We start from the raw sequence: 12,951 nt of genomic DNA on the forward strand, positions 1-12,951 counted from the left end.
AAATGACAGAAAAAAGAAAAATCCATTTTTATACTTTTTAATTACACAGGTATTTCTATTACATCAGTATTTTCATTATGAACAACAAATTGATTTAGTTCAATAAACTTTACATTTTTTTAGTTATATTTTCCTCAACGAGAAGAATTAATAAAAAATACTTCTTAAGCAAGGTTACTCATCAATTTCAGTGGCCTATACAAACTATATGATCTTTACTTCATCCTATACAATTTAGACCATGAGAGAAAAATAGAGCTAACATCAAAAAATTATTTTCATTAATTTATTTATTTGGATTTAACAGTACAATTTCTGGAACTCTGGCTATTATTCTTTCCTCATCATACATCTAAACAATCATTACTGTTATCAACAATTTTTTAATTTTATGAGGAGTAGAAGGCTATTTTATGGGCACTTCAGCTTCTAATTTCGTTATTTTTGTAATGCTTCAGCTACCCTATGTAAGAAATAGATAGTCCTACTGGTAAATTTGTCTCATGAACTTAATTCTCCTCATTAATTAATTGTCTATGGTTGTAATTCTTATCTTTTGTACTGTACATGATCTGATGTCTGCCAGATTTATTGTAAATATGAATCAACAAAAATGCTTTAAAAAATTATTCAAAATTAAAACTAAACAAAATTATTTTCTCAGAAATAATTTCATTTTCTACATTTTCTTATTTAATAATAAATATTTTATTATTTTTAAAATCGAATGAAGTATTCTTTATTTTAAGATGAAATTTATAGAAATTTTAGCCTTGTCTGAGCTTCTAATTGTGATATATATATATTTCCTCTCTAAAAGTATTAGAGACTCTAGGAAAGGCCTTTAAGGTCTGAGATTTGGTGAAGGGAAAATCCTGATATTCACACACCATGGTAGAGAGGGAGCTATGATTGTATATATAACAACTGCTAGTGTATACAAATGGCTAATGAATGAAGGGATAAAGTTATTCCCGGTAAAGGAGTCCCACCCTCCCAATAAAAGTGCCAATTGAGTATAACTGCTGTTAATAATAGGCTTCAGAAAGTATGAGCAGTGGTGGGTGCAGGGCACTCTGTTGTCCCAGAGATGGGAAACTGCCCTCTAAAAGTGGAGGAACTTTTTTAGGAAGCCAACAGTATTAGAATACAGAAGGGAATAGAAAACCATTGTATTAAAGATCCTAATGATAATTCCTTGCATTATGTTATGATGCACTTCTATTAAATGTCTCAGAGTCAAAATGCTTCTCACTTGGGTCTCAGAATAGTAACAAAGGAAGTTAAAGACTGATAGTGTTTAGGAATTGGACAGTGTTTAGGTATATTAAAAATATACCATATTTTTAATAATTACCATTATTAAAAATATGGTAATTATTACCATATTTTTAATATGGTAATAATTACCATATTTTTTAATATGGTATTATTACCATAATACCATATTAAAAAATATGGTATTTTTTTATTCTAGAAAAAGGAAATTAAAAAGCAGAGTGGCAATAATTATGAAGATGAAGTAGCAAAATGAGTGCAGAAAATATGTTATATAAATGGTTGATTAATACTGCTAAGTATTGGGATATTACCAAAAGATTTAATTTTAGTACAAATATAAATGTCAACATTGAATTATGAAAATATTGAAGAGATGTATGAGAGTAATGAAAGTGTAATAAAAATGGAAAAGGACTACTGTAAGTTACTGATGGGAGAACTGAGTGCTGTGGTTGAAGTAGGTGAAGAGGTGAAATAGGAAAATTAGACTTAGGGGAAAGGAATGAAAAGACAATAGATTAGAAAAATTTTCTTAAGAGAAAAAATTATTTCTATCAACACATTTTTTAAAACCATAAAATAACTCTTTTTTTATACTAGGTGAAAGAAAAACAAGGCAAGAAACATATAAATTAATATGTGGAGTTAATAAATTTATATCGTCTATAATAACGTATAAAAATTGGAAATTGAAAGAAATGAATATGAGCCGGCGATGTATGTTTTTTGCACGACTGGTACACTAGACACAACAGTTGGCGAGAGGCAAACTTTCATCTTACATATTATACTGTTGTATGTCTTTAACGTGTTACTCGTATTTTATTAGTAAAAAAGTTAATAGATGTAAAAGTGGTACTAATAGTACCATAAGTACCAGTAGTACTTTCAGGAAGTGTACATACATATATTTTAATAATTTCAAAAGAAAATGATACTTATATCACTAGTGAAATTATAAAATATTATTTTTATTAAAATCAACTGAAATCTGTAAGTTAAAAAAAAAAAAAAAAAAACAGACTGAGATAAAACATTTTATTGAAGCCAGCCTGCAATCCGGATAAGCTTCTTAAAAGGCTGTTGAGATAGTTTTTTTTTAAAGAAAAACTGCAATTCTAGATTCTTATAATTTGTAAAAATAACTGAAAGTAATGAAGTAAATTTTTATTAGAAGATTCACAACAATTTTCATGCTTATTGTATCTAAAAACTTAGTTCATTAATTAAAAATTTGGAATAAAAAAAAAAAGTTTCAACATACTGTGAAATAGTTCATTCCTAAGATAGATAGTTTATTATCGGGAATCATATTTGAAATTCTGAAAATGTTGGTTATAAAGTTTATGAAATATTAAACCGACTTTAAAAAAAAGGATGAATTTGGTTCTCTGAAATAAGAGAATATATATTATTAAAAAAAATAATTTTCTTGAATTTTGACACAAAAATGTTTTGAAAATTGAAATTCATGCTTTTTGTATCATTAAATTTTAAAAATCAAATTTTAAATGATGATAAAGAAAGACAATAAAAAATCTTCAAATTGTTTATATAGATAAGTAAATTACTTATTTAAAAAAAAAAAAATAAAAAAAAAAAATAGTAAACTTATGTTACTTATGTTATCTGGAAAAATTTGCAATGTAACCCCCAGAAAAAAACTTCCTCGAAGGAAATATAAATTACCGCCGTCAAATTTGGTAGATTTGGTGAGGCTTGAATACTACAAAAATAAAAATCTAATGTGAACGCACATGACTTCCTTGTACGCCTATTAAATTACATACATACATTTATTTAAAATGAAAAGTACATAAAATTCTATTTCTCTAATAACTATTTTTTTCTTTTGCTCAATAACAATTGTAATTACAATCGGCTCACTTACGGAGCCATAAGTAAGTTTCCTGAAAAAAGCACGTGATAAGGGAGTCCTTAAGTAACTCCCAAAATAAGTAATACACAATAAACAGTTGCAAGTAAACTTAAAGTCCAGTATGAAATTTCAAGCTCAGTCATAAATCACAAAACATTAATTTCATCACCATATAATCCAGAATAACACACATTAATAACATAGAATAAAAAGAAAAAAGAAAAAAAGAGAAAAAAACAAGAATAGAAAGAAAAAGAAGTAACAAAGAAATTAGATTCGACACCACCAAACTTGACGGTGTTAGATTCCAAACTGTTACGCAGAACCTAAGTCGAGTACAAGGACACGTCTCAACAGACGTGCCTGCTATTGTCGAGTAGATTAATTGCAAAGTGGTTTACATAATTCACAAGCCTCTGCAGATATTTGACACTGCGCTGTTGTGCAGTCTTATGAACCGACGGGAGCTCCAGATAATCGTGAATCTCATCATAACGCGTGAACCATGGCGCTTTGGCAATTACCCTCACTACTTTGTTCTGGAATCGTTGTATAATTTCCACATTACTAGTACTAGCCGTTCCCCACAATTCTACACCGTACGTCCAGATTGGGCGCAGGATAGCCTTATAAATTAAGACCTTGTTGGATAACGTGAAGCCTGAGTTCCTGCGTAGCAGCTAATGAAGTTCCTTGTACCTTACGTTCAGCTGTTTTCTCTTCAACCTCACGTGAAACTTCCAGGTCAAACGCCGATCCAGGTGAAGTCCCAGGTACCGCACAGTCTCCGTTTGTGGGGTCAAAACACCATCGAAGTACACACCGGGACAGTCACCTCTCCGCGTGGCAAATGTGACGTGCCTCGACTTACCTTGATTAACCTTAATCCTCCACTTTTTCTGCTATACGCAGACACGGTCTAGCGCCGTTTGTAGGTCCTGCGAGGCTAGGCCAGCGTCTTCGTTAACGGCCTGGATGGCAGTGTGCGTGGTGACGATGCAATTATCTAGGGCCGGAATGTGGCCCGCAGCTAATATGGAACACAACACAGGGTCCAGCTCAGAGCCCTGAGGGACACCCTACCCAATTTCAAATGATCTTGAAAACTTGTTACATTTCATCTGAGGAAAACGCCTCTCAAGATAATTCCGCTACACTAGGAAATAGGGTTGAGAAAGTTGTAGCTTTAAATTGTAGAGCCAACCAGGTACCTTATCAAAGGCCTGTTGAATGTCTAAGTTCGCCGCCGAGCAGAATTTCCGCTCCTCCAGACACCCACTGACTGTATGGGATTGTTCAATTGTCGAACGGTCACACCTGAACCTAAACTGGTGGTCCGGAATTATCCCCTTACTTTCCAGCACTGACCGAAGCCTGTGCAGTAGTAGCTTCTCAAACAATTTAGATAAGACCGGTAATAGGCTAATTGGTCTGTAAGAAGAAACTTTCTGTGGAGGCTTCCCTGGTTTCAAAATCATCACCACCTGTGACACCTTCCACCTTCCATTCCGCTGGGAAGTAAGATGTCTGCAGAACAGCGTTAAACAGATTCCTAATGTACTCGATGCCTTTAAGGGGTAGCATGACAAGCATTTTGTGCGTCACTAAGTCAAAGCCCGGGACCTTCCTTAATCGCCTTCCTTGGTTGACTCATTTCAGTATCTCCTTTGCAGAGATCGTTTTAATCAGGAAGCTGATTGGCATCGGGCTCTAAGTCGTTAACATCCACATCACCGGGGCACTTTTCATCGTGGGGTCGGAACGATACCTCTAGGTGGGAGGCAAACATTGGCCTTCTCTTTGTCAGTCCTCGCCCACGATCCAGTACGCCTCTGTAGGGCGGGGAGTGTTCCTGATGATCGTTATGGTCCCTTCGTAGCCTTCCATAAGGAGCATCCGTCCCCATTCAGGTGAGAAAGATTTCCTATGTACTCCTTGAATGTGTCGTCCCTGATAGTCTTCAACAACCTCCTCAGCCTCTGCGCCGTCCTATTAAGAAGAGTCCTGTCTTCTGGTGAAACGCTGCCAATTCTGCCGAAGACGCCGCGTTGAGACAATTAGTTCTGTCACTTCTCTTGGATATGTATTGTCTCTGGCTGAGCGTAAATCTTCAGGTGTAGACCGCCATGCTCCCTCCTGCATTATCGACGTCAAAAGGTACATCGCGTAATCAATATCCTCAGGGGTATCAAGTGGAAACGGGTCAGTCAGTTTCTCTTCGATCCAGTCCTGGTAAGAAACCCAATCCGTTCGTCTCGTGAAAGGGAGGAAAGGCCTCCCTTTCCTCCTTATCACCGTTGTGCTTATTGTAAGTAGAACGGGCGAGTGGTCCGAGGATGAATCATAGTTGTTCTCCACCAGAGTGTATGCGGATGATATACCCGAGGTGACAAAAAAGTCAAGCAAATCCGGGATCTTCGTCAGATGCGTAGGCCAGTATGTCGGCTGGAATCCCGTCCAGGCGCAGATTTTGGACACACTTTCCAAGCGATATACCCCTGCTGGTTGACAACCGGGAACCCCACAATGGGTTTTTCGCGTTCCAGTCTCCTCCGGTAATAAATCTAGAACCCAGAGTCGCAAAGTAAACAGAAAACAACTCGTCAGTTACAGTATGGCGCAGAGGACAGTACACCGCGGACAGCCTAATAGGCTCCAATCAGTCCGTAATTTCAACCGTAGTTGCCTGAATCTGGTCCATGGAGAATCCCGGAAGTTGGTGATGCCGCAGAGAACTCCGAATCAGAATCGCGGTTCCTCCATGGGCCCTCCCATCTGGATGATTCGTCACATACACAGAATTACTTTGAAGCCTGAGGCAGTTCCGGTCAGTAAAGTGCGTTTCCGATATCAAAATTACGTTCAGAAAATTGGAAACCCCCATAACTCCTAGCTCCTCACGCCTAAAACGTAGGCCGCTAATGCTCCATGCAGCGATTCATAGAAATCTGGACATCAATAGATTTTGGAGAGCACCTGGGTGAGCAAGTCTATCAGACTTCCAATCTGTTGATCCAGGAAGTCTATATTTGATTAAAGCCTGTTCACACTATCCTTACTAGCACACCCAGCTGCTGCAGCCTACATTTTATGGAGAGATTCAGGCTTCGCGTTGACTGTCCTCGGCACCCCACAACCCAACGAAAGGAAGTTTTTATCATCAAGCGTGGAGTCGGCCACTTTGCAGCTAGCGGGTTCGACCCCCCGGAGCAAGTTGCGAGTTCCACTTCGCCTTTCGCCTACGCCTCCTCTCCAGTATCTCTGGATATACTCTGCAGCCTCGGTAGTTTACCGGATGGTCGGACTGACAGAAGGCGCAGGTTGCAGGAGTGCTCCTGTCCTTCCTGGAACAGTCAGCTGTCCGATAGCCCTCTCCACATTTCACGTAGCGGAAAGGTCTCATACAGTTGTTCTTAGTTTGCCCATATTGCTGACACCTCATGCACTGCACGAGGCCTGGCTTCCGTGGCGTCTCGAATGACACTCTGCAATTGGCAATATACTCCAATTCAAAGATGGTCTTATTGTTCTCTTGTGACTCCAGGTTCACAAAGAAAGTCGATGTGGGCTCCTTTGTTATCCTGTGGTGTGTATTTATCAAGTACTTCACCTGATGTCCGTGGCCTTCGATTACGACCTCAGTTGAATAGAGTGGTGCAGGTTTCTGATTACAACACGAAAGGCTCGTTGATCCTTCCTTGTGAAAGTATGACCTGCAGACCGTGCTGCCGAACAACATCTTCTTTTACGCTTCGATGTCTCTAGAAATTATTCTCAGCTGCTTACCTCCAACCACTCAAATGCTGTAATCACTCTTGCACACGGCCGCTTCCAGCAGCTCGTAAAGCTTCAGCACGTCGTTTATTCCGTAAAGCACAATCAGAGGAGGCTTGACTGGCTCAGGTTGGTTCACAACATCTGTATCCTCCAGTGGAAGGCCACTAAACCTGTTCGATAGTGGTAAGTCGCCATTGCTAGGACTACGATTCACTGCTTGCCTCCTTGGCACATCCCAACCCCGTAGGGGGAAGACACCTACCTTGTGACGTTACCGCCACACCACCCCCTCCGTTCCAAGCCCTGAGGGGCTTTACCGGAGGTCGTCTTTAGACCCTCTAACTGATTACATCTCACAGTCAGCAGCCAGGTCTCGGTCGGGATGCCACCGATGTAAATAACTCGGCAAACATTTGCATCAATAAAATACAAATCAAATTTCGTCTTCCCGTAGGCCTCAAACGGACTTCTTCAGATCCAACCTAAAGTGATTCCCTCAAACTAACTAACCGAAACCGCGAACCCCGCGCCTTGTAAAGCTTTGACAACGTTCGTGACTGTGAATGTCTCACAGCACGATCGAGTTTAAAGTTAAATCAGTGCTACACTTATACCAATCAAAATGATGTTTTACGCAACATAGAAATTCAGACCTACACCCAATTCAGTCAACCAATTTAGGTCACCTAACAAGGGAACGCAACTTCATTCCGGTCCGCGCAGGAGCCGGGGACAAATCCCGCAGCCCCACCCGGTCCAATCATGGTGTTTCGCATGGCATTACCAAGTCACGATCAGGATCACCACCGGTGGAGAGAAGCCACGCCCCCGGTCGCACGGGTACCATACCCCGGCGGCGCGGCCACCCCGGCACAGGTATCGTCTTCCACTGACTAGCAGTAGGCTGGGACTCCATGGTTACACTCTCGTTATCACTCGAAGCACCTGACAGATTGTTCGCCAAGTCGTCGTTAATAAGCTTCTTGCGCGCAGCCCTCCTCGGATCCCTATCTAATGACGGTAGCGGACCACGTTTCCTGGACGGTACATGACAACCTACAATATCAGATGCCCCCTCGTCTACCATATCTGCCGAAGGCAGCTGATCCATATCGTGCAAGAACTAAGCGTACATAAGCATAAACGAAACTAGAAACCATAAAAATAAACAAAGAAGTAAGCAAAAACGTAAACAAACAAAGAACACTCCTTAGCGACGGAGCGGTGGAACGAAAAGATCCTCCAAGATTATAATTGGAAAGAAAAAATAATAATAAACTCATACCTAATGGGAATTAACTTCAAAAACGCATCCGCAGATATAAAACAGAACGGAACATAACTCAATATAACAAAACAATAAATTTTAGGTAGAAACACACGACTATCTCAAAGAACAGCTGATTTAAAACCCTTCAGTAATAACTTCAGATTTTTTTCATATTTTTTTTTATTGTTATTGAATTATTATTTATCGTAGTTTTTTTTACAATTAGAGGTTAATAATTGTTAATAAATCAATATATTTAAATTTAAAAAAAATTTAAAAATGAAGTCGGATTCGAACCGATATGCCTTCCCCTTATAGATTCAAATATTTCATTAATTAAAATTTAATGTGGTTATAACTCTGGATCCAATGAAAATAAGTACCACTTATGATATATCGTTGAAAAGCTCTCAACGAGGGCTTATTAGTGCCGTCATGAAAAAGTCCAAAAACCAAATGTTTTGGATTTTGATCGTTTTTGAACATTTTTGGTCATGTAGTTTGCAATCAAAAGATGAGCTGCACAACTAGACATTCAACAGCCCTAAATCCAAAATTTCAACATTCTACGGCTATTCGTTTTTGAGTTATACGAAATACATATGTACATACGTACGTACAGATGTCAAGCCGAAACTAATCAAAATGGATTCAGGGATGGTCAAAATGTATATTTCCGTTGAAATTTGAAAACAGAAATATTTTACGATTACAATACTTCCTTTATTAAGTACAAGGAAGTAAAAATGTATTATGATGGTGAACATTTTTATAACAAGTAAATCAAACTTCTTACCTTTATTTCCAAAACTGAAATTCACATAATTCTAATCTATTACATTCTAGCCCTTAAAAAAAAAAAAAAACACAAAAAGTAGCATTCAAAAAAATTATATTGTTTAAAATATATTACATTTTTATACTTTGAGTCACGGGATTTAATATAAGGTAAAACAATCATTTAAGTTAAAATATTCTCATAGAAAAGGAAATTACTACTGAGATCTAATTTTAAAAAAAATTAAATATTTTGAAATGTTATGAATATTATTTTTATTTCCTTATATACTTATATTTATAATATAAATATATTTTTCTTATATTATATTTATTTGACTAAGGTCAAATAAATTTTATGATAAGGATCTTTTACCACCTTCTTAACAGGAAAAATTAAATAATTTTTTAAAGCACAATATGATTAAAGTGACTTAATTAATTGTGATAACTGAATTAATTTATTAATTCTAAGTAATTTAGTTTCTGATAATAAACCTAACATTCTGTTTAATTTTTGTTGTTTCCTAGTATAAATATTATTTCTATCATCCATAATCATATAATTTAATAAAAACATATCAACTATAATGTATGAATGATTAACAATTCTTTTAACATTTATACATAAATATCTAGTGAAGTATTTTGTATTATTTAGTGAGATAAAATTATGAAACTTGACCTACCAACGTACTACAGGCTACTGACGTCATTTTAATCTAATATAATAAATGAAAACAATCAATGGCCCAAGACACACTTAATTTTTTTGAATAATGATAAAATTACTATAAAAAAGACCCTAACATATAATACCTAGAAATTTATCAATGTGCATTCAAATATTAAATGTAATTAATCTTTTATTAGGTTTAATAAACGTATGGATGATTTATCATAAGCGATAAGTTTTTAAGCTCTTATAATTCATTTTCCATGCTTTGTAAAAAATTGTATTTTGAGTGGGGTATTTTTCAACGATCAACACTGTTTCAGAAATAAGTTAACTTGTGTCTGAACAAGAACAGAATATCATACAGATAAATTATATATAATTCTTGACAGAAAAAAATAAGCAAAATCCCAGTTGGATGTACAAACAACCTCAAAATTCAAGATGGTCAAAGGGATCTTGCCTTAATTAATGAATTAAATCCTAGAATGAGACCTTTGAGCAATGACCTATGTCATCTTTTGTCAAATCTACAAACACTAGGATAAGACTTGGCTGAATAGGTAACACTTCACGCTGAAATTATAGAGGCAAGACTGAATGTGCAATCGCATGTAAATAAAAACAAAATGCAGCCCATCCTACATGAATGCCCTTATCACTGCTTTGTAAGTTTTGTTGAGCACAGCTAATTTGATGCGAAGATACCTGAAGAGTTCTTAAGAGAGAGGTCCTGAAGAAAATTTATTATTTTTTTATTTCACAACCAAGGTTTTGTATGTTGTAAAAACAATCATTTAATGAGCAATTTTTTTATTTTTCAACAGTTAATGATGCATTCAAGGAAAAATATTTAGAAAAAAGGACTAATTGTGATAAATTATTTGAATGAAGTTACATGAAGTTTATAAAAAAAAATTAAAAAGTCTCCTAAAAAAATAATTTTTTGGCGAGTAAAAATATATGTAACACTTATAATTCATGGTGTTCCTAAAAATACTTCAGTTAAAACGTTCATAAAATTATTATTTTTGTTAAAAATTTTAATGAAATTTTAAGTATAAAATTAGGTTTCAGCCATTAAATTAGATTTCAGCCAACAAATTATGATTTAGAGCGAAATAAGAAAGTGTGCAGGCAAATGTGTAAGGTTATGTCAGCCTACATTTTCAGGATCATCTGCATTAATTTTTTGGAACCTAGATTTTAAGGAACAATTTTCTGTGATTTATTTCTGAAAAGAGTGGAAATTCAATAATAAGAAGCAAAAAGTACAAAGGAGTGATATTTGAAGATCTAGGTGGTCATGCAGTTACACCTCATTGTCCAATCCGGTATCCAGGGAAACTGTTGTTTAAGAACATCTTGATGAAAGTATGGTGGAGCACCATCTTGTTGGAAACTGAAGCCTGCAGGAATCTGAGGAACAGCAATGTTCTCAAACATGTCGATGAAAGTGCATCCTGTTGCAGTGAACTTCCATGAAAAAAAAACAAGGACTGATGATACCATTTTTGTCTAGTACTAACCAAACATTGTCTTTCATTTTTGATGAGGTGTGGGGGTTTTAATACCTCAAATTTGACGCTTCTGACAATTAACTTTCCAGCAAGTAAGAAAAGTTGCCTCATCAATAAATAACAATGTATCAAGATAATTAGAATTCTTTTCGACAGAGTGCATTGCCTCTGCAGCACACTTATATTGTAGGCGGTGATAATTTGGTCTAATGTGATTAAGGACTTGTAACTTGTATGCTCGCAAATGAAGGCGCTTATGAACAATGTCTTGAACAGTGGAACGAGGAATTTGAAGTTCGTAACTGGCATTCTAAATGAATTTCCAGGACTGGCAGTGATTGCATCGCTTACACGATCCACAGTCTCGTCACTAACTGAACCTTTTGGATGGTTTCCAGTATTGTGAAACCAAGCTTACAGTCTCTTTTAAAGTTGTATCCCACTGATGAATAAACTTGGATATTGGAGGAACCCTCTGATGTGGGGTCCACATCTCAATTGACTACTACTAACTCAATTACATTGTGAATCAGCTTGCCGACTGCATATTGCAACTGCTCATACATATTCTATTGGCTTTGGCAGTATACAGTACAAATCTTGGAGATATTTCCTGTCGATTGAGCTTATGTTTAAGAGATTACTTTTGGATACCTTTAGCCTTTTAGATATGTTTATTGTTTGTTACACACAATGTTTAAAAAAAAAAAAATTCATATATATATATATATATACCAATATACACTGACCAGTATTCATGTGGAAAGGTATTTATCAGTTGAGTAGTATACATAATCAATTAAAATCTTCTTAATATCTTTTAAATAAATCTATTGATTGTTACATTTCTTTAAATTAATTTAAACCCCATTTTGAGTGTTTTATAAAAACAACTTTATGTTGTTATTAAGTATATTGACATTACATATTTTTTCTGTGATGAATATTTGTCAACATTATTCCCTCTAGAAATTTAGAAATTACTTTCTACTAATTAGCATCATTTACAATAAAATATCTACTAATGTATTTCTATGATAACTTATTATTATTTGTTTTATTTACATCTACCTAATGACATTTTAACAACTGAATTCAAAAACTGTTAAATATATATTAATGATAAATAACTGACTACAATCAGTAATTCTGAGAATTGTTCAATTGAAATCTTGAAACTTATTTGTTAAACAAATACTAATACTAATAAAACTTATTATTTAAATTGTTTAATTAAGATACTTATTTTAATTAGTAGTATAGTTATTAAATTAATAATTATTTTTGATTTTCATTTATATTTTATCTTGTACAGGAAAGATAAATAAATATATAATATTTTACTTTCTTTTTTTGTGTTAATTCTGTTTTTATTTATTATAGTGTAATATACATTTTTATAATTAAGTAAGATCTTCAAATCATAAAATTGTAATATTTAATTGCAGTTGTAATATTTAATAAATCTAATATTAAAAATAATGAATACTTAATGAATATTAAATAATTTATAAATTTATAAATAATTTGTAATTAATTATTATTAATTACAAATAATTGTTATTATCTAAATGCAAAAAAATTGTAATAACTAATTATGTTAATAACATAATACTGAAGCAAAGATTACATTTCATTAATCGACTGTAGAACAGATTCATAACTGTGGATAAGTGACTAAAGGGAGTTATTGGATGGAGAGGGAAGTGATGAAGATGATTTGATTTCATTAAACATTAGAAGTTCAAAGGTTGAATAGATACATATATAT

The sequence above is a fragment of the Lycorma delicatula genome, chromosome 3, assembly GCF_047948215.1.
Source record: "Lycorma delicatula isolate Av1 chromosome 3, ASM4794821v1, whole genome shotgun sequence".
Lineage (NCBI taxonomy): Eukaryota > Metazoa > Arthropoda > Insecta > Hemiptera > Fulgoridae > Lycorma > Lycorma delicatula.